The 20,779-nt window shown below is 44.3% G+C and overlaps 1 protein-coding gene across 1 annotated transcript in view; it reads left to right on the forward strand.

The window, feature by feature from the left end:
• LOC124790034 (integrin alpha-PS2-like) overlaps positions 1-20,779 on the forward strand; it is a 434,380-nt gene that overhangs the window by 230,164 nt on the left and 183,437 nt on the right. The gene's annotated exons all lie outside the window — the stretch shown is intronic.

Below are 20,779 nucleotides of genomic sequence, written 5' to 3' on the forward strand. Positions count from 1 at the left end.
CCTGAGGGATATTGTGTCGAATTCTGTCGAAATGGCGCATTAGATTGTCAAAATCCTGAGCTGGTTGGAGACACGTTCCCATAATGCTCCAAACGTTTTCAGTTGGGGAGAGATCCGGCGACCTTGCTAGCAATGGTACGGTTCAGCACGAACGAAGACAAGCAGCAGAAACTCTCGCCGTTCCGGGCGGGCATTATCCTGTTGAAATGTAAGCCCAGCATGCGTAAAATATCGTTGACGTACCGGTGTGCTGTAAGGGTGTCGCGAATGACAACCAAAGGGGTCCTGTTGTCAAAAGAAATCGCGCTCCAGACTATCACTCAGGTCGTCGGGCCGTACGGCGGCCGACATCAGGTTGCTATCCCACCGCTTTTTGGGGCGTCTGCAGACACGTCTTCACTGCTCATCGTAGCTAATTTCGAAGTGGGACTCTTCATTGTAGACAGTTCTAATCCAGCCAATGAGATTCCAGGCAGAAGACGTGTCTGGAGACGCTTTCACAAGTGTCAGAGGTGCACCAACGCTTTATTGACTTGCTCAATGTGTGAAGCTCTTTCTCTTGAATCAACCGCCCAATTTTTCTGAAATTGTAAACTATTGTTTGTCCGTTCATGTACATGACTTCTATCGATTTCCGTCAAAATTGGACAATTTCTGTGCGGGCGCCGATTTTCCTATCTTAGAAGAGAGTGTTTGATACCCGGAAACTCACTCATCATCTCCTATATAGTACTTTGCGTTCACCTAGAATCATAAAATTTGGCAAGGAGCTAGGTTTCACAGTACAAGTAAAGAAAAATTAGAAATTGCTAATTTGTAATTATATCACATTTTGTTTTCTGTCTTTCTTTCTGTCTGTCCGTCTTTTAAGAAGCCTTTTTCTAAGGAATGGGTAGAGATATCAAGTTGAAATTTATGTCAAATTCAAAGCTCTACGTTTTCTAGGTGGTGTAAATAATTTAAGCTTCTTGGTCAATCCAGTCAAAACATACGGCCATATATATGTGACAGATTTCAATATTCGCAAACTCACTCATCAAAACCTATAGATGGACTATCAATATACATGCCGGACCTTGGTGGTCTAGCGGTAAAGCGAATGTTTGAAAACAGAGAGATCGGGTATAGAATGTCGGTCGGGCCCCTGATTTTTCAGTCTTCACCTTGAACTAGCAGTCAACCTCAACGACGTGAGGAGTCACCAGAAACAACACGCGTTTCCGACTGTAGGTCCCCTTTTCCCCGTTGGATAATTGGGATAGGTTAGAGACGATGCAAGTTACCGAAGTGTTCAATAGAAAGGCTTGCTTAAGGCTACTGAGCCACACGGAATTAATCTATACACATAATTAATTTTGTACAGAACCCTCAGACCGCGAGTCCTACTCGCATTTGTCCGGTTTTTACGTTGTACTTACATGCTAAGGGTTTATGCTGTTTGGAGACAGCGGCACATCAGTAACTCTCGAAAACACATCTTATGGTTTGTTATGTTCAAATAGCCGTCTTTAGGAAATACTAATGTCAGTCTTAAGTCTGGTTTGATGCTCTTCATCACAAGTTCCTCTGTTGTGCCAACCTAGTCATCTCAGGAGCAGCACTTCCAACCTGCGTCCGCCATTGTTTGTTGAATATATTCCAGTCTTTGTCTTCTCCTGCAGCTTTTACTCTGTACAGTTTGCTCTAGTACCATGGAAGTTATTCCATGATGTCTTAACACATGTCCTATCGTCCCGTCATTCTCTGAAGTTTCTGAGCAGTGTTCTTCGAAAAGAATGTCGCCTTCCCGCCGGCCAGTGTGGCCCAGCGGTTCTAGGCGCTACAGTCTGGAACAGCGCGACCGCTACGGTCGCAGGTTCGAATCCTGCCTCGGGCATGGATGTGTGTGATGTCCTTAGGTTAGTTAGGTTTAAGTAGTTCTAAGTTCTAGGGGACTGATGACCTCAGAAGTTAAGTCCCTTGGTGCTCAGAGCCATTTGAACCATTTTTTTTGTCGCCTTCCCTCCAGGTTTCCCCAAGCATCTCCGTAACACTTAAGTGTTGTTCGAAACTACCAGTAACGAATCTAGCGATCCGCCTCTGAATTTCGTCGATGTCTTCCTTCAATCCGACCTGCTACGGATCCGAAGCACTCGAGCAGTATTCAAGAAAAGGTTGCACCAGCGTCCTTTTTGCATTTCAAATAACTCTAAGCTTTATGGGACTTAACTCCTGAGGTCATCAGTCCCCTAGAACTTAGAACTACTGAAACCTAACTAACCTAATGACATCACACACATCCATGCCCGAGGCAGGATTCGAGCCTGCGACCGTAGCGGTCCCGCGGTTCCAGACTTAAGCACCTAGAACCCCTCGGCCACAGCGGCCGGCTCTTTTTGCGGTCTTCTCTGCAGATGAACCACGCTTTCCTAAAATTCTCCCGATAAACCGAAGTTGACAATTCGTCTTCCCTAACACAGTCCTCACATGACCGTTCCAATTACAACGCTTTTCAACGTTACTCCCAGATATTTAAACGACGTAACTGTGTCAAGCAGTACACTACTAATGCTATATCCGAACATTACAGGTTTGCTTTTCCTACTCATCCGCATTAACTTACGTTCAGAGCTAGCTGCAATTCATCACATCATCTAGAAATTTTGTGTAAGTAATCTATCTTTCTACAGTCACCCAACTTCGACACCTTGCCGTACACCACAGCATCATCAGCAAACAACCTCAGATTGCTGCCCATCGTGTCCGCCAAATCATTTACGTATTTACAAAACAATAACGGTGCTATCACACTTTCCTGGGCACTCCTGAAGTTACCCTTGTGTCTGATGAACACTCGTCGTCGAGGGCCAGGGTGCGGCAGCGTTCATAGTAGGATATTAAATACACATCATCAGGCAGTAACTGTAAATTATTTATTACCTCTGATATCAATAGTTAAAGGTATGCCATTTATTTATGTGTAAGCCATTGTCAATTGCGTGGACTACTTTTTGAATATGACTCCTGTCAAATGATGCCCCCTCTGCACAACGCATTCATCTGGGCGGCGTTGGAAGCTTTCCATAACTCGGCGTAACGTATTACCTGGGACATTGCCGACGGCAGTTCTGATGCGATCCTTCAACTCAGGAATGGTGGCCAGAATTTGCATGGATTTCTTGCGACAGACATTTCCCGGTAGAGTAATTTCCCGTTTTGGTGACATTTACTGGCCGCCTCGCTCACCTGACCTTTCATGTGCAGACTTTTTCCTTTGGGGCTACCTGAAGCAAGAAGTGTTCCGAACACGTTGTGCCACCATTCCTGAGTTGAACGATCGCATCAGAACTGCCGTCGGCAGTGTCCCGGGGAATACGTTACGCCGATTTATGGAAAGCTTCCAACGCCGCGTAGATGAATGTGTTGTGCAGAGGGGGCATCATTTGACAGGAGTCATATTCAAAAAGTAGTCCACGCAATGGACAATGACTTAGACATTGGTAAATGGCATACCTTTATCTATTAATTGACATAAGAGGTAATAAATAAATTACAGTTATACTTAAGAAGTGTTCGAGCCACTCACGTATCTGTGAACTTACTGCATATGCTTGGGACTTTGTGCTGGACAAGACATTCGCCATAAATGCAAGCTATGTGGTATAGTCAATAGATGCGGACAGCGAACTGAAGGATTGCCGTTTCGAAAATATTGTTTTATACATCTTCATGTTACCTAAACATATCTGGAGCCTTCATTAACAGCGTGTAGTGGTCCACCGTGTCAAATGCTTTCCAGAAATCTAGAAGTACAGAATCTGTCTGTTGCGCTTCATCCATAGTTCTCAGTAAGTATATCATGTGAGAAAAGGGATAGCTGAGTTTCACATGAGCGATGGTTTTCCAAAACCATGCTGATTCGTGGACATAAGCTTCTCCGCCTCAAGGAAATTTATTATTTTCGAACTTAGAATATGTTCAAGGATTCTGCAGCAAACCGAAGTTAGGGATCTAGGTCTGTAATTTTGTGGGTCCGTTCTTTTACCCTTCTTATATAAACGAATCACCTGTTTTTCTGTTCCTGTTGCTTGTGACTTGGTGCTGGGCAAGAGATTCGCCATAAATGCAAACTAGGCGGTATGGTCAATAAATGTTCAAATGTGTGTGAAATCTTATGGGACTTAACTGCTAAGGTCATCAGTCCCTAAGCTTACACACTACTTAACCTAAATTATCCTAAGGACAAACACATTCACCCATGCCCGAGGGTGGACTCGAACCTCCGCCGGGACCAGACGCACAGTCCATGACTGCAGCACCCTAGACCGCTCGGCTAATCTCGCGCGGCTATAGTCGATAGATGCGGACTGCGGACTGAAGGATTGCTGTTTCGCAAATATTGTTTTATTCATATTTATGTTACCTAAACGTATCTGGAGCTTTCTTAGTAATTTAATGGAAGTATGTTCTGGAATATTCGATGTTTCGTAATTACTCCCGAAGACAGAAAAAAACGACGCACCACGAAGCGATTATCTGAATGGAACGGAAATCGGTATATGTGTTGTGTATGTACAGACAAACACATGATTACAATTTCAGAGAAAATTGGTGATTTATTCAAGAGAAAAAGCGCCACAAATTGAGCAACTCAACATCACGTCGATTCACCTTTAGCCCTTGTGCAAATAGCCATTCGGCCTGTCGCTGCTTGAGTTCTTGGATGTCCTCCTGAGGAATATATGTCAAATTGTGTCCAACTGGAGCGTTAGATCGTCAAAATCGCGAACTACTTTCAAAGACCCGCCCATACTTCTCCCAACGTTCTCAGTGGGACCAAGGTAGGTTTTGGGCAGGTGGACAGAATCTGGCACGATTTTCCTCAGGAGGACATCCAACAACTCTGCCGAGCAACGCCAAGCCGAATAACTGCTTGCACAAGGGGGCGGAGTTGGACCAACGCGTTATTGACTTGCTCAACTTGTGAAGCTCTTTCTCTTGCATAAATAGTCCGCCCCTGGTAGCTGAGTGGTCAGCGCGACGGAATGTCATACCTAATGGCCCGTGTTCGATTCCCGGCTGAGTCGGAGATTTTCTCTGCTCAGGAACTGTGTGGTGTTGTTGTTGTTGTTGTTGTGGTCTTCAGTTCTGAGACTGGTTTGATGCAGCTCTCCACGTTACTCTATGCTGTGCAAGCTTCTTCATCTCCCAGTACCTACTGCAGCCTACATTCTTCTGAATCTGCTTAGTGTATTCATCTCTTGGTCTCCCTCTACTGTTTTTACCCTCCACGCTGCCCTCCAGTACTAAATTTGTGATCCCTTGATGCCTCAGAACATGTCCCACCAACCGATCCCTTCTTCTAGTCAAGTTGTGCCACAAACTCCTCTTCTCCCCAATTCTATTCAATACCTCCTCATTAGTTATGTGATCTACCCATCTAATCTTAAGCATCCTTCTTTAGCACCACATTTCGAAAGCTTCTCTTCTTGTCTCATTTAATCATACAGTAAAGCTGCATGCCCTCGGGAAAAATTACGGCTGTAGTTTTGGCTGGCCTCTCAACAGATACCCCTCTGTTGTGATTGCACCTATGCTACTGCTATCTGTGTCGTTGAGGCCTCCCCACCAACGGCAAGGTCCATGGTTCATGGGGGGGGGGGGGGGGGGGAGACTGTGTGTTGTGTTGTCCTTATCATCCTCATTTGATCTCCATCGACACGCTAGTCGCCGAAGGGGCGTTAACTCGAAAGGCTTGCACCAGGCGAACGATCTATCCGACGGGAGGTTCTCGCCACACGGCATTTCCATTTTTATTTGATAAATCATGCATTTTTTTCTGTAATTGTAATCGTTTGTTCGTCTGTGCATAAACATCACATCTACCGATTTATGTTCTATTCGGATAATCCCTTCGCGGTTTAGAGTGTATAATGGCACTCTCCATACTGGAGAGGTCTTGTTCGATTTTATGAACGTTGAACGTGCTAGAGAAGCTGGCGCAGCGAATTGCAAGACTGCTGCCTGCCCCCGTGGCTGGTGGCTGGGAGACGCCGCGCCGCCTCGCCACGGCAGCCGAGCCCTGCGGCGCGACGCGACGAATTAAAATTCTGCGCGGCCACTCGGCCACGATATATTCCCCCGCAGGTAGCAGAGCGGGCGCCTTTTTCGTGCTGCCCGTCCCGGCCTGAATAACAAAGCGCCAGGACGCTCTTTTTTGCTATCCTCTTTGGTTTTCCCGACGTGCGCGCACACCCTTCTCCGGGAATTCGCCTACGCGTGGGAACGGCTCACCGTCTCGCGAATAGGAGCGCGCTGCTCTCAACCGTCACTAGCGTTAACCACTAGGCACAAGAGCGGAGCTACACTGTTTCACCAAAAAAAGTGAAGCACCCAGAACGGGAGGAACAAACTGAATGGAACCTCACGGGTTGAGAGCGTATGTGATGTTATTTGGGTGATACGGACCACATATTCCATTCCATTTTAGTATACGGGGTGGTTTGATTAGTCTGACCCTCGTGATGACTGGGTGTTGTGTGATTTCCTTAGGTTTAAGTAGTTCTAAGTTCTAGGGGACTGATGCCCATAGATGTTAAGTCCCATAGTGGTCAGAGCCGTTTGAACCATTTTTGATTAGTCTGACAAATTTCTTTGAAAGAATGGAAGATTTTTGTTGTGCCTTCAGCGTTAGTGACCTTGATAATGCCAGGGATTGTATAAAGAATGAAATTTTCACTCTGCAGCGGAGTGTGCGCTGATATGAAACTTGCTGGCAGATTAAAACTGTGTGCCGGACCGAGACTTGAACTCGGGACCTTTGCCTTTCGCGGGAAAGTGCTCTACCAACTGAGCCACCCAATCACGACTCACACCCCGTCCTCACAGCTTTAATTCCGCCAATACCTTCCAAACTTCACGGAAGCTCTCCTGCGAAAATCTCATTCTGGAAACATCCCTCAGGCTGTGGCTAACCCATGTCTCTGCAATAACCTTTCTTCCAGGAGTGCTAGTTCTGCAAGGTTCGCAGGAGATCATCTGTGAACTTTGGAAGGTAGGAGACGAGGTACTGGCGGAATTAAAACTGTGAGGAGGCCGCGTGAATCGTGCTTGGGTAGCTCAGTTGATAGAGCACTTGCCCGCGAAAGGCAAAGGTCCAGAATTCGAGTCTCGGTCCGGCACACGGTTTTAATCTGCCAGGAAGTGTCATTCTATAAAGAATTTCAACAATGTACAGCACACAGTTCATTGTTGGCTGCCATCTCAACTAGACAGTGTGTCGACTGATACAGAAAATGGAGAAAACAGTTTCGTGTTATTATTAAAAATGTTCATATGAAGGGTTGCACTGCCACACAAATCAAAACAGAATTGGATGAAGTTCCCCCAACTCTCTACTATCATTGAAGACCATTTGCTTTTTGATTAATGAATTTAAACTTGGATGGACAAGAACCGAAGAAGAAGCGCGCTTCGGCCGTCCAATCGAGTCAACACAAAGGAAACCACTGACAAAATCAGTGATACGGTAATGTGAGACCGCCGAAAGCCGAATAAAAATTCGTGAGATTGCTGAGAATGTAGGCATCTCAACTGCGCGAGTGCATAACATCCTGCACGGGGAACTGGCTGTGAAAAAGCTGTATGCGAGATGGGTGCCGCGAAATACCGACAAAAAGGGCATCCGGCAAAACATTTTAACGCAATGTCTGGCGATGTTTAAACGAAACCCACAAGACTATTTACGTAGATTTGCGACTGTTGGTGAAACCTGGATCTATCGTTAAACACTAGAGTTGAAATGGCAGTGAAAACAATGGACAAACCCTGGTGAAAGTGCAACGAAGAAGGTAAAGACAGTTTTGGCAACTGGGAAGGTGATGGCCATTGTTTCTTGGGATTCCCAGAGAGTAATCCTCAAATTATTGGATAGTTTGCAACATGTGTAGGCTGAAAATGGACCAAGATTGGCATGCAAAAAAGTGATCTTTCACCAGAATGATGAGCCATGCCACACTCAGCGATAACAACGGCGGAAGTACGTGAATTGCGCGTTAAATTAGTTGGCTCAAATGGCTCTGAGCACTATGGGACTCAACTGCTGAGGTCATTAGTCCCCTAGAACTTAGAACTAGTTAAACCTAACTAACCTAAGGACATCACAAACATCCATGCCCGAGGCAAGATTCGAACTGCGACCGTAGCGGTCTTGCGATTCCAGACTGCAGCGCCTTTAACCGCGCGGCCACTTCGGCCGGCGTTAAATTAGTTGCTCATCGACCATATACACCAGCACTAGGCCCAAGAAACTTCTTTGTGCTGCCGAACATGAAACTTTGGCTTGCTGGGAAGAAACATCAAATGAAGAAAGTTGCAGTCAACGACTATCTTGCAGAGTTTGACAGTGCATGTTTTTCCAATGGGATGAAAAAGGTGCAGGATGGCTGGACCAAGCATATATTCCTCAAAGGAGACTATGTCAAAAAGTAAGATGTGTTGTCTTCGAAAAAGAGATTTTTCTTCCTTTTTTACTAGACTTATCAAAACACCCTCATATTTCATCAGTCGACGTTGTTGTAGGTGTACACAAGGCCGTAGCCAAAGGGGGAAGTCCAGAGGTTCCGGAACCCCCCCCCCCCCCATCACCGAAATGAAATTACACACTGACAAAGCTGTCGTGTAATAAAATTGAAAGAGATTTTGATTTTCGGTCGACGAAAAAGGGATCGCACTATTGATAGTGAGCAGGGCTAACAACAGATCTAAATTGTCTGTACATCCATAGCACTATCGGCTATCGCCCGTTCCTATTTTAGCCAAGACCAATTGCTGGTCCCGTTTGAGCTCAGCCCTTGTTTTGGTAATCAGTTCTGCTCTTACTTGCAGCTGAATTTTATGTAATTGCTATGCTTTTTTGTTTTTCTCCTTTGTGCTCTTGTGATGGTTTCTGATTATGGATAAATTTGTAACAAGAAAGAAGGGAAAAATCGGTTTTAATTCATCTGCTAGCGTTATGGTAAGTTAAAACAATGTATGTACTACTATAACAGCCTAATTACCTATCTGTAGCTGTTTAACGTCAGCACTGGATACGTTATTTGGAGGCTGTTAGAACTTTGCGGTTGCAATATGTCAGTATTTCTCAAGGCAGCTGGGTGGTGAATATCATTACAAATACCATTTAATTAAAATAAAGTAAACTAAAATCAGTGCATAAAAACACTCTTGAATTTGTCTGTGTTGCCCAAAAACCGCGTTGCTTAACAAATATATTGCCCAAACGGCAATGGTTGCATTTCTTTAAAAAAATTTGATGAATATTCTATCCTTAGTAGCTCAAATGGCAAAACGTTCAATCGCGTCACTTTGGCGGCATTCAGTTATGAAAACCAGTTCCGATAGCGAAAGATGGGGATCGGTTTGTGGAGAGCGGATAGGGTACGGCATGACAGTACATTCTATAGTTCGTTCGTTTGTAAAAGATATTTTCAGTGGGCCGCAATTGCGGCGGTTGATACCTTACTATATGCCACAGCTAATTCCTACCGAATACCTTTCTTTGCTGAAAGATTTTAATTCCCTTACAGATGCAACCCTTCTGCTTAAATGAAAAGAGCTGTATGGAAGGCGAACCGAGCATCTCCTTAGAGACTTCTGGCACTAAAAGCCATATACTAAATAAATAACAATCCAAATTATTCTCATTTGGGCTCATGCATTTGTCTGCACGGACATGCTTTAATGCAGAAAATGATCTCTCTTATATTGCAAAGTGAGAGATGCATACATAAATGACTAAATTTGGCAAAGTATAAGGCTTATTAATCACGGATCCTTTGCATTTTCTACATCAAAAATTGTTCCAACTTCTCTGTCGAACAGAGATCTCTTTGTTCCAAAAGCTTGTCGGTAACAATCACGCTGTCCCAAATATTGGCGCTCGTCTGTTACTAATCACTTCCTCAGCTCAAATCCAGACTTTAAGCAGAAGAGTGGGAGGGTGAGGGGAGATTGGAGCATTACCGCTTCTTAATGGTTTCTCAAAATACGGCACTCCTAAGTAAGGAGATTATATCTCCGCTTGGTGAAAACTCCGGAATCATTGTCGAATAAAATGGTTGTTCACTGAAATTTTAGGAATAAGTAAAAAACCTCTTTCACAAATCGGACCCCCCCCCCTTTTTGACAAAATCTTGGCTGCGTCCTTGCTGTACTCCGGAAGAAGACAAGGCTGCAGGGCATGTAGCCACGCTATTTTTGTTTCTCTCGTTTATGTCTTCCGCTTTTAGATATTCTCTTACGACGAAGTCTTGACCTTCGGAACGCGTGAATTCTAGTGTTTTTTACTCTGTAAAGAGATGGTTTAGCCGACATTTTAACACTGAAAACACGCAATATTCCTCACTGGGATACCACATGCAGCTATCACTCCAAAAATCGCTTCAAAACCAAAAAAGTCTCTGTGAATAGTTTTATAACAGTTCGCCACTGGGCTGCAGAGAATAAAACGCCCTAGCCCCTATAGCCGCCCTTACCGTCTCTATTTTAAGTACGTCACATCGTATAAGAATTTTCAAGTAATAATGACATGTGGTATGATGTGGGACGATCGCGTAAAATCAATATTTGGGAAGACGAACGGGATACGTAGATTTATTGGGTGGCTTCTGGAGAAGTGCAGTGTGTCTGTAAAGGAAATCTGACACAAGACGCTATTGCGACCAATTCTAGAGTATTATTTCAGTGCTTGGAGTCATTATCAAGTAGCCATGACAACAGGCACTGAACGAGAACAGAGACGTGCTGGTAGAGCAGTAACAGGCCCCACTTACGTGGCAATCCCTGAAGGAAGGCGACGCAGTTCTTGTGAAACCCCGTTCACTAAATTTAAATTTAGAGAACTTGTATTCGAAGATGGCTGTGCGAGCATTATACTACAGCCTAGCAGTGATAACGGGGATAAGGTAAATGAAATGACGGCACATACAGTGGCATATGGCCACGTTCCCTCCGCCCAATAAGCGAATGGAATAAGAGAGATAATCAATAATACAGAGTGTTTATAAACTAGTTATAAAAAGTAATGTTTAATTGTGAAAAGGGTAAATAACTTACAGAAATGTTTGATACAGAATCGAATGCAATATTTTTTCAAGGTTTTTTTCCCTGCCTAACACTGTTAGTTCCTGACGTTCCCACTAGGTGGCATGCGCGAATGAGTTATTCCAACAGTCGTCATGCGAGTCGCATAACGGCGCAGAGAATTTGCAGTATTGCTTATGGATTCATGAATCCAAATCCGCTACTGCAGTTCGGAGACAGTTCAGGAGTACATATCGTGAGCCACCAACTCCAAGATAAGCTGTTATTAATTGGTACAAGCGTTTCACCGAAAATTGTTGTATATCACGTAGGACGCCGGGTCAGAGTCGGCCAGCAGTCTTTGGTGCAGTAATTAGACAAGTTCGGCAGTTTTACGTTCGTAGTCCATGCCAGTTTAGAATTGAATATGCTTAGTGTTACAGTGTGGAAGGTATTACGAGCACCTTTCACATTTTCTCAGTGTCTTAAGACATGTGAGAGTCACTGTGTGGGTCAACGTGAGTGAGGTGGGAGTGAGCGCATGAGCGTCATATTATAAGTCTCCGCCTCACTGTTTGACAACAATTTTAGTATTTTTATCCGCATTCGTTTCTTTTAACGTGTGTAACGGCGCTGCTAATCTCACAGTTGAGTGCCTGTAAGCTCCACACTCTCTCCCTCCCCGCTCCCCCCCCTCCCCCCTCCCCCCCCCTCCCCCCTCCCCCCTCCCTCCCTCCCTCCCTCTCTCTCTCTCTCTCTCTCTCTCTCTCTCTCTCTCTCTCTCTCTCTCTCTCTCACACACACACACACACACACACACACACACACACACACACAGTATATGTGTAGATGTGTCGATCTCTGTTGGATCTTCTACACCTCTTCTACTAATCAAACCTTCCACAGTAAAAATAGAGAAATGGGAGAACAATCGAAATCCCTCGAAATATTTTTCTATTGGGCCAAAGAATGTACAGTGAGTCCAAAAAGTATTCGTCTACGTGCATATCGTTAAGAAAAGAAAGTCTGTGTAACATGAAAAGAAATGTATACAAAATCTAAAGGTGCAGTCATGTAAGGAGTACCTCGGTAACTCATTTTTGTTGAAAAGCAAGGATAGAAATACATCCAAATTGAAAGCAAGGTTAACAAAATAGAAAATGTAATACAAGAGCTAGTTCATGAAGTATTCGTCCACCATCTGAACATGCGTAAATTCTGCGCGCAGAAACTAAACTATAACGCTGACCCACGGCACACACTAGAGTCAACCGTGCGCGGCCCCACACTATAGCCTGTTGTGGTTCGGAACGGTGCCGATACAGTACAATTAGTGCCATGGGCCGTAAGGGTAGTTCAAATGGTTCAAATGGCCCTGAGTACTATGGGACTTAACATCTGTGGTCATCAGTACCCTAGAACTTAGAACTACTTAAACCTAACTAACCTAAGGACATCACACACATCCATGCTCGAGGCAGGCTTCGAACCTGCGACCGTAGCAGTTCAGGGTAGTGAGACGACGCTGATCGAAAGGAAACTTATTCTGCACTTACGTAATGAGTGCAAATCTTCTTACGAGATTGCTAACGTAGTCGGTAGACCTAAATCGACGATTCAGTTGATAATAGATCGATTTTGCGCAACAAAATCATTAAAAAACCAACCACGTACCGGACGCCCTCACACTTTGACTGATGCAGACGGGAGATTTATCATGAGGGAAATGAAGGAGAAACCTAAAATCAGCGCTCTTAAGTTGGCTGGGGAGTTAGTCTAGGGAAAAGAAGGTATGTGCCAACACAATCAGAAATACCTTCAAAACGTATGGATATCACGGTCAGGGTAGTACGCAAGAAATTTTGGGCCAGTGAACAGAATCGAAAGAAACGTCTTCATTTTGCGATGGAACATAGATTCAAAACGAAAGACTTCTGGAATAGAGTAATACTTTCTGATGAGAGTAAATATAATTATTCAGGTCGGACGGCAGGCGAATGGGGTGGCTAAGAAGAATGCGGAGATGTTGTCACGGAATCTTGTGCCAATGTTTAAACACAGTGGTGGCTCCCTGATGGTGTGGGGCTGTACAGGGTTATTACAAATGATTGAAGCGATTTCACAGCTCTACAATAACTTTATTGTTTGAGATATTTTCACAATGCTTTGCACACACATACAAAAACTCAAAAAGTTTTTTTAGGCATTCACAAATGTTCGATATGTGCCCCTTTAGTGATTCGGCAGACATCAAGCCGATAATCAAGTTCCTCCCACACTCGGCGCAGCATCGTTGATGCGAGCTCGCAGTTCTGGCACGTTTCTTGGTAGAGGAGGTTTAAACACTGAATCTTTCACATAACCCCACAGAAAGAAATCGCATGGGGTTAAGTCGGGAGAGCGTGGAGGCCATGACATGAATTGCTGATCATGATCTCCACCACGACCGATCCATCGGTTTTCCAATCTCCTGTTTAAGAAATGCCGAACATCATGATGGAAGTGCAGTGGAGCACCATCCTGTTGAAAGATGAAGTCGGCGCTGTCGGTCTCCAGTTGTGGCATGAGCCAATTTTCCAGCATGTCCAGATACACGTGTCCCGTAACGTTTTTTTCGCAGAAGAAAAATGGGCCGTAAACTTTAAACCGTGAGATTGCACAAAACACGTTAACTTTTGGTGAATTGCGAATTTACTGCACGAATGCGTGAGGATTCTCTACCGCCCAGATTCGCACATTGTGTCTGTTTACTTCACCATTAAGAAAAAATGTTGCTTCATCACTGAAAACAAGTTTCGCACTGAACGCATCCTCTTCCATGAGCTGTTGCAACCGCGCCGAAAATTCAAAGCGTTTGACTCTGTCATCGGGTGTCAGGGTTTGTAGCAATTGTAAACGGTAAGGCTTCTGCTTTAACCTTTTCCGTAAGATTTTCCAACCCGTCGGCTGTGGTACGTTTAGCTCCCTGCTTGCTTTATTCGTCGACTTCCGCGGGCTACGCGTGAAACTTGCCCGCACGCGTTCAACCGTTTCTTCGCTCACTGCAGGCCGACCCGTTGATTTCCCCTTACAGAGGCATCCAGAAGCTTTAAACTGCGCATACCATCGCCGAATGGAGTTAGCAGTTGGTGGATCTTTGTTGAACTTCGTCCTGAAGTGTCGTTGGACTGTTATGACTGACTGATGAGAGTGCATTTCAAGCACGACATACGCTTTCTCGGCTCCTGTCGCCATTTTGTCTCACTGCGCTCTCGAGCGCTCTGGCGACAGAAACCTGAAGTGCGGCTTCAGCCGAACAAAACTTTATGAGTTTTTCTACGTATCTGTAGTGTGTCGTGACCATATGTCAATGAATGGAGCTACAGTGAATTTATGAAATCGCTTCAACCATTTGTAATAGCCTTGTATAAGTGCTGCAGGTGTTGGAAAATTACATTTCATAGAAGATACGATGGATCACCATAATTAAGTATATAAACATTTTAAAGGAGAATCTAAATCCTAGCACCGAAGAATTAGGTCTGCAAGGAAATTACATTTTCCAACAAGACAACGATCCAAAGCATACGGCTCTAAATACAAGGCTGTGGCTCCTGTACAATACCCCAAAACAACTTAACACCCCTCCTCAGAGCCCAGACATTAATCCTATTGAACACCTTTGGAAAGTACTGGAAGATAGCATCAGAGAAGACACATTTCTAACAAGAGGGGCCTAAAAGAAGCATTTCCAAGACGAATGGTGCATAACTCCGGTCTCTCTGACGGCAAACTTGGTCATGTCGATGCCCAGACGACTAAAAGCAGTAATAGCTGCAAAGGGAAACACCACTAAATATCAACTTTTGTAATTGAAATCATATTTTCAGATTGAAAATAAAAAAAAATAAGTGGACAATACTTTTTGAAGTAGCCTTGAATAAATTCTCCATTTTGTCAAATTTGTTATCACTATGGATGTATTTATTTCCTTGTCCATCAATAAAAAATTACTTACCAAAGGTTCAAATGGTTCAAATGGCTCTGAGCACTATGGAACTTAACTTCTGAGGTCATCAGTCCCCTAGAACTTACAACTACTTAAACCTAACTAACCTAAGGACATCACACACATCCATGCTCGAGGCAGGATTCGAACCTGCGACCGTAGCGGTCGCGCGGTTCCAGACTGTAGCGCCTAGAATCGCTCGGTCACTCCTGCCGGCCACCAAAGGTTCTTTGCATATGACCGAATGTTCACATCTTATGTTCCCTTCCTTTCACGTGACATATACTTAGATTTTTTTAAAAGAATTACAACTAGACAAGTACTTTTTGGACTCACTGTACATCCTTCAGCTCAAGTATTTCGACATCGAGAACCATCAATAAATCCTTGAACAAAGTGTGTAGAAGAGAGATTCACGTAAACGCTGGAATTTGGATTAATTGGACGGAAATCGTACTCCTTAAAACTGTGATAGTGGACGTCAAGGTTTCCCATCTGGAATCGTCAAGTTTTGCTCTCAACATGCCGACCCGCTGTTGGTAGGGCAGCAGTAGAGACAGAAGTCACACTGAACACGTGGGCCGGCACGCGCTGGCAGACTGGGACGCCCCTTCAGAGTGTTTAGCTTTAGTGGGTCACAGAGCAGCAGCTGCTTGTGCTGACGCTGAGCAGACCACTCGTTATAGCGAGCACTCCGGGCTCGGGGCGGTGCACCGCCAACTGGGCCGACTAATCAGCAGCGTCCGGAACGCGCCAGAGTGCATCACACACTGCCTGCTCTTATGCGGCGTCTCGTCTTTTTAGAGGTAGATACACCGACACAACGTGTAGCTTTAGCCAGAGGGTTCCTTCAATACTTACATCAAGGGCGTACCCAGGATCTGAACTAGGAGGGAGGGGGGGGGGGGGGGCAGGTCATACTAGTCTCAGGAAACAAGGACTCGAGACAACATACAGCACTTCTTATTAAATAAAGCAGTAAACCAATGAAAAACTGCTTTTAATAAACATTTTAAATACAAGAATGCACTTGTACAATCCGACAAAACGTGCAGCATTTCTTATTAAATAAAACAGTTATTTATTTATCGTATCCAAGACATCACCATTTTACAAAAAAAATTATATTACAATGCAAGAGAAGCAGTTATAATACAATAATACATGGTTATAAGGTAAATTAACTACAATAATATAGAAAAGTACGTAACATATAATGATAAGCGCTAAGGATGCGAAGCAGAGCGATTTTCATATCCCACGTGAAGCCTAATACACTACAGCTTGAATAGACTTGTCATTTGCTTCAAATAGGTCTTGAGTCGAACACGGGTTGTTTAGTTTCCTGCAGACCAGTAGGTGTTGTGGGTCTTGCTGTTCTCCACACTCGCAGGGCTCGTCTGCACTGATGTAGCCCCATTTTTCCAAGTTTGCTCTGCATCTTGATACGCCTGTTCGTAATCTATTCAGGGCTTTCCAGGTCGTGTATGGGAGTTCAGAGCCAGCTGTGGGTTCTTCCCTGGGGCTATTCCCTGGTCTTCCTGGGTCCACATTGTACCACAGCTCTTCTCGTCGTGCTCTAGGCGATAAAAGAGTTGCTTCAGTTGTTCGTAGGAAACTCTTCCTTGATTTAAGTCGGCGAGGTTGAAGATTGTATCCGAACATTGGATGCCTGGGATCTGTCTCCTGTTTATGTTTCTCGATTTCTGCGGCAGTCCTTCTTCTGATGTCTGGCGGGGCTTTGCCCATGAGGTGGTACAGCTGCTTTGTGGGAGTTGGGCGGAGGCATCCTGTCACGATGCGTCCAGTCTCATTCAATGCTATATTTACTTGTTCAGCGTGGGTGGAATTTTGCCAAACGGGTGCCGAGTACTCCGCAGTGGAGAAACATAAAGCTAAAGCTGACGTGTGGAGAACTGTAGGTTGCGCTCCCCATCTGCTATTTGTTAGCTTGCGGATGATGTTGTTCCTGGCACTAACTTTCATCTTTGTGGCCAGACAGTGTTCCTTGTAGGTGAGAGCACGGACAAGTTTAATCCCAAGATATTTTGGTGTGTCGCAGTGAGATAGATGTTGTCCCTTCCAGCTTATGTTGAGTTTCCTCCTTGCCTCCTTATTACGTAGGTGAAAAGCACAGACCTGGGTTTTTGCTGGGTTTGGCTTGAGGTGGTTATTATCATAATAGTCACCCAGCTTTTCAATCGCTAAAGTTAATTTACTTTCTACCTCTTCAAAGGTTTTTCCCTGGGTGGCAACGACTGTATCGTCTGCATAGATGAAGGAGCGAGCGTCCATGCTGATCGGTTGGTCATTGGTATAAATATTATACAGCAATGGGGCGAGGACGCTGCCTTGAGGTAGGTCGTTTTTCTGGGTCCGCTATCGGCTCTTCTTCGACTGCAGCGTGACAAAATACCGTCTATTCTGCAACAGGCACTGGATGAATTGCTCCAGTCGGTAGTCTTTTGTGGTGTTATATATTTTTGATATTAACTTACTGTGGTTTATGGTGTCGTAAGCTGCTGTAAGGTCGATAAAGGCTGCACCTGTAATTTGTTTCCGCTCGTATCCATCTTCTATGTACTGTGTAAGGTTGAGGATTTGTCCACAGCATGACCTTCCTGGGCGGAATCCTGCTTGCTCTTTAATTATATTCTTGTCTACATGTTCTGAGATGCGGTTAAGGATCATGCTTTCTAAGACTTTATAGAGCTAACAAAGCAGGGAGATAGGCCGAAAATGTTTTTGGGTCTGTGGGGTTTTTTTCCAGGTTTTGGTATAGCTACTATATTTGCCTTCCGCCAAGTCTTGGGATTTTCATTTCAAGAACACATTTGTTCATCATATCTAGTAACCACCGTCTGGTAACAGGTCCGAACATTTTTATTTGTTATGGGCGTAGATCACCTAGGCCAGCGGCTTTATTAATTTTCATTGTGGAGATGGAATCTTCTAATTCTTTCAGAGTAAAGGGGGTGCCTAGGTGGTCTTTTTCTTGAGTGCCTCTCTGTAGTTTCTTTCTTGGGTGCTTCCTGTTGGTTTTACCATTAAGTAGAAGTTGATTTGCTATTTGATTTGGTGTGACCTTATACAAATTTTGTGTATTAGATGAGGGGTCATTATTGATGTTTTTAAGAAGTTGCCAGGCCTGTCGGCTATTCTGTTTCATGTCTAGGTTTGTGATTAGATTACACTATTTCATTGTGCTTGAGGCTGATATGGCCTGGAGGAGTTCTTCTCCCGCCATAGTTGTTTCCTCTGAAAAAGGGTTTTCCTCGAAGAGCTGTTGGTAATGTTCCAGAAGAACCTTTGAGTTTCCGTCAAGTCCAGGGATATAACTAGTTCTGCAGCCTCGGGGGATATTTCTTCGGGAGACAGTTTTAACTAATTCAATGAAAGTGTCATATTTTTCCGGGCTAGCATCAAGGTTCTGCACCTCTTTGTCAAGTTCTTCAGAGAATTTGTCCCATAGGGCACGTTTAAAATTAAAACGTCTTTGGAAATGGGTGGTTGCTGGTTTAACAACTGCTTCAACCAGACATAATATAGCTCGGTGCTGTGTATGTGGGAGGGTTCTTCCACATCCTTCCTGGTTTGATGTGCTACGTTTTCGCCGACAAAGATATTATCTGGATTGTATCCACGGTTCCACCTGCTGCTGTTGAAGGAATATGGAAGTTTGGGGTCGTGTATTAATTTAAGGCCAGTTGAGTCTGCCCAGGTTTCTAGGTCGTCCCCACTTTTGTCTGCGTGCCTGTACCCCCAGGCTGAACCATGACAGTTGAAGTCGCCCATTACTATTTTCGTTGGTTGTGAGTTGAAGTTGGTTGGCTCACTGAATCTGAACTCCCTGCTCGGTGGCTTATATATAGACGTCACAGTGCAGGACTGTAACCCTACAGTCAAGATTTCGATGTCTTCTTGAGATGTCAGTTCTGCAGATATAATACCTAAGCCCATTTTCTACATCTACATTGATACTCCGCAAGCCACCCAACGGTGTGTGGCGGAGGGCACTTTACGTGCCACTGTCATTACCTCCCTTTCCTGTTCCAGTCGCGTATGGTTCGCGGGAAGAACGACTGTCTGAAAGCCTCCGTGCGCGCTCTAATCTCTCTAATTTTACATTCGTGATCTCCTCGGGAAGTATAAGTAGGGGGAAGCAATATATTCGATACCTCATCGAGAAACGCACCCTCTCGAAACCTGGCGAGCAAGCTACACCGCGATGCAGAGCGCCTCTCTTGCAGAGTCTGCCACTTGAGTTTATTAAACATCTCCGTAACGCTATCACGGTTACCAAATAACCCAGTGACGAAACGCGCCGCTCTTCTTTGGATCTTCTCTATCTCCTCCGTCAACCCGACCTGGTACGGATCCCACACTGATGAGCAATACTCAAGTATAGGTCGAACGAGTGTTTTGTAAGCCACCTCCTTTGTTGATGGACTACATTTTCTAAGCACTCTCCCAATGAATCTCAACCTGGTACCCGCCTTACCAACAATTAGTTTTATATGATCATTCCACTTCAAATCGTTCCGTACGCATACTCCCAGATATTTTACAGAAGTAACTGCTACCAGTGTTTGTTCCGCTATCATATAATCATACAATAAAGGATCCTTCTTTCTATGTATTCGCAATACATTACATTTGTCTATGTTAAGGGTCAGTTGCCACTCCCTGCACCAAGTGCCTATCCGCTGCAGATCTTCCTGTATTTCGCTACAATTTTCTAATGCAGCAACTTCTCTGTATACTACAGCATCATCCGCGAAAAGCCGCATGGAACTTCCGACACTATCTACTAAGTCATTTATATATATTGTGAAAAGCAATGGTCCCATTTTGGCAAAGATTGCGCTGCCATATTGCTCGTGTGGTCTTTCAATTACTAATTTCATTCCGTGGATCTTTGGTCTTCTATTTGTGGGGCCAATGTGGGTCTCTTGGATTAGTAAGAGATCACAGTTGTGAGTTTTACATGCTACAGCAAGTAGCACTTCTTTCTCATGAGAGAGCCCTTCAATGTTTATAGACATTATATTTAGCGTTGGCTTTGATAAAAGCCTTTTTGTGGTGTTGAAAGGATTGGCCGTTAGGCACAGGCCTAACGTTGCCCAGGGTACGACCGATCGTTGTCATGATCTTCGGGGAGGCTCCTTTCGTGTACCCCAATAAAACAGTAAACTAGTGAAAAACTGCGAATATCTTCGGGGGGAGGGGGGGGTGGCAGGTGCACCCCCACCCCCTCCTGCCCCTCGCTGGGTACACCCATGACGTACAACCTCAGCACTGTCCATGCTGAATATGGAAGGTGACTCTGTGATTCCAGCCGAGAGTTCAAAAACTTCCTTGTCTGTACAGAATTCAAAGTGGCGTTTCACTTATTTGGTAAATAGCTATGACGGATGCACGTAATTTCGTTCAGTTTGTAGCATATATAATAAGACTAGAAGGCTAAGAACGAATTGCTCGCATTAAAAATGGTATAAGACAGAAATGTAGTCTTTCAGCCCTATTGTTCAATCTGTACAAAAAAATGAAACTGTGATAGAAATAAAAGAATGGGTCATGAGTGAGATTAAAATTCAAGTGAAAGTATATCGGTGATAAGGTTCACTGCTGACATTAAAGAAGAGCTACATTATCTGTTATATGGACTGGTCTAATGAGTACAGAATATGGATTGACAGTAAATCGAAGAAAGACGTGAGAAGTAACAGA

This window comes from Schistocerca piceifrons, chromosome 3 (genome assembly GCF_021461385.2).
Source record: "Schistocerca piceifrons isolate TAMUIC-IGC-003096 chromosome 3, iqSchPice1.1, whole genome shotgun sequence".
Taxonomy (NCBI): Eukaryota; Metazoa; Arthropoda; class Insecta; order Orthoptera; family Acrididae; genus Schistocerca; species Schistocerca piceifrons.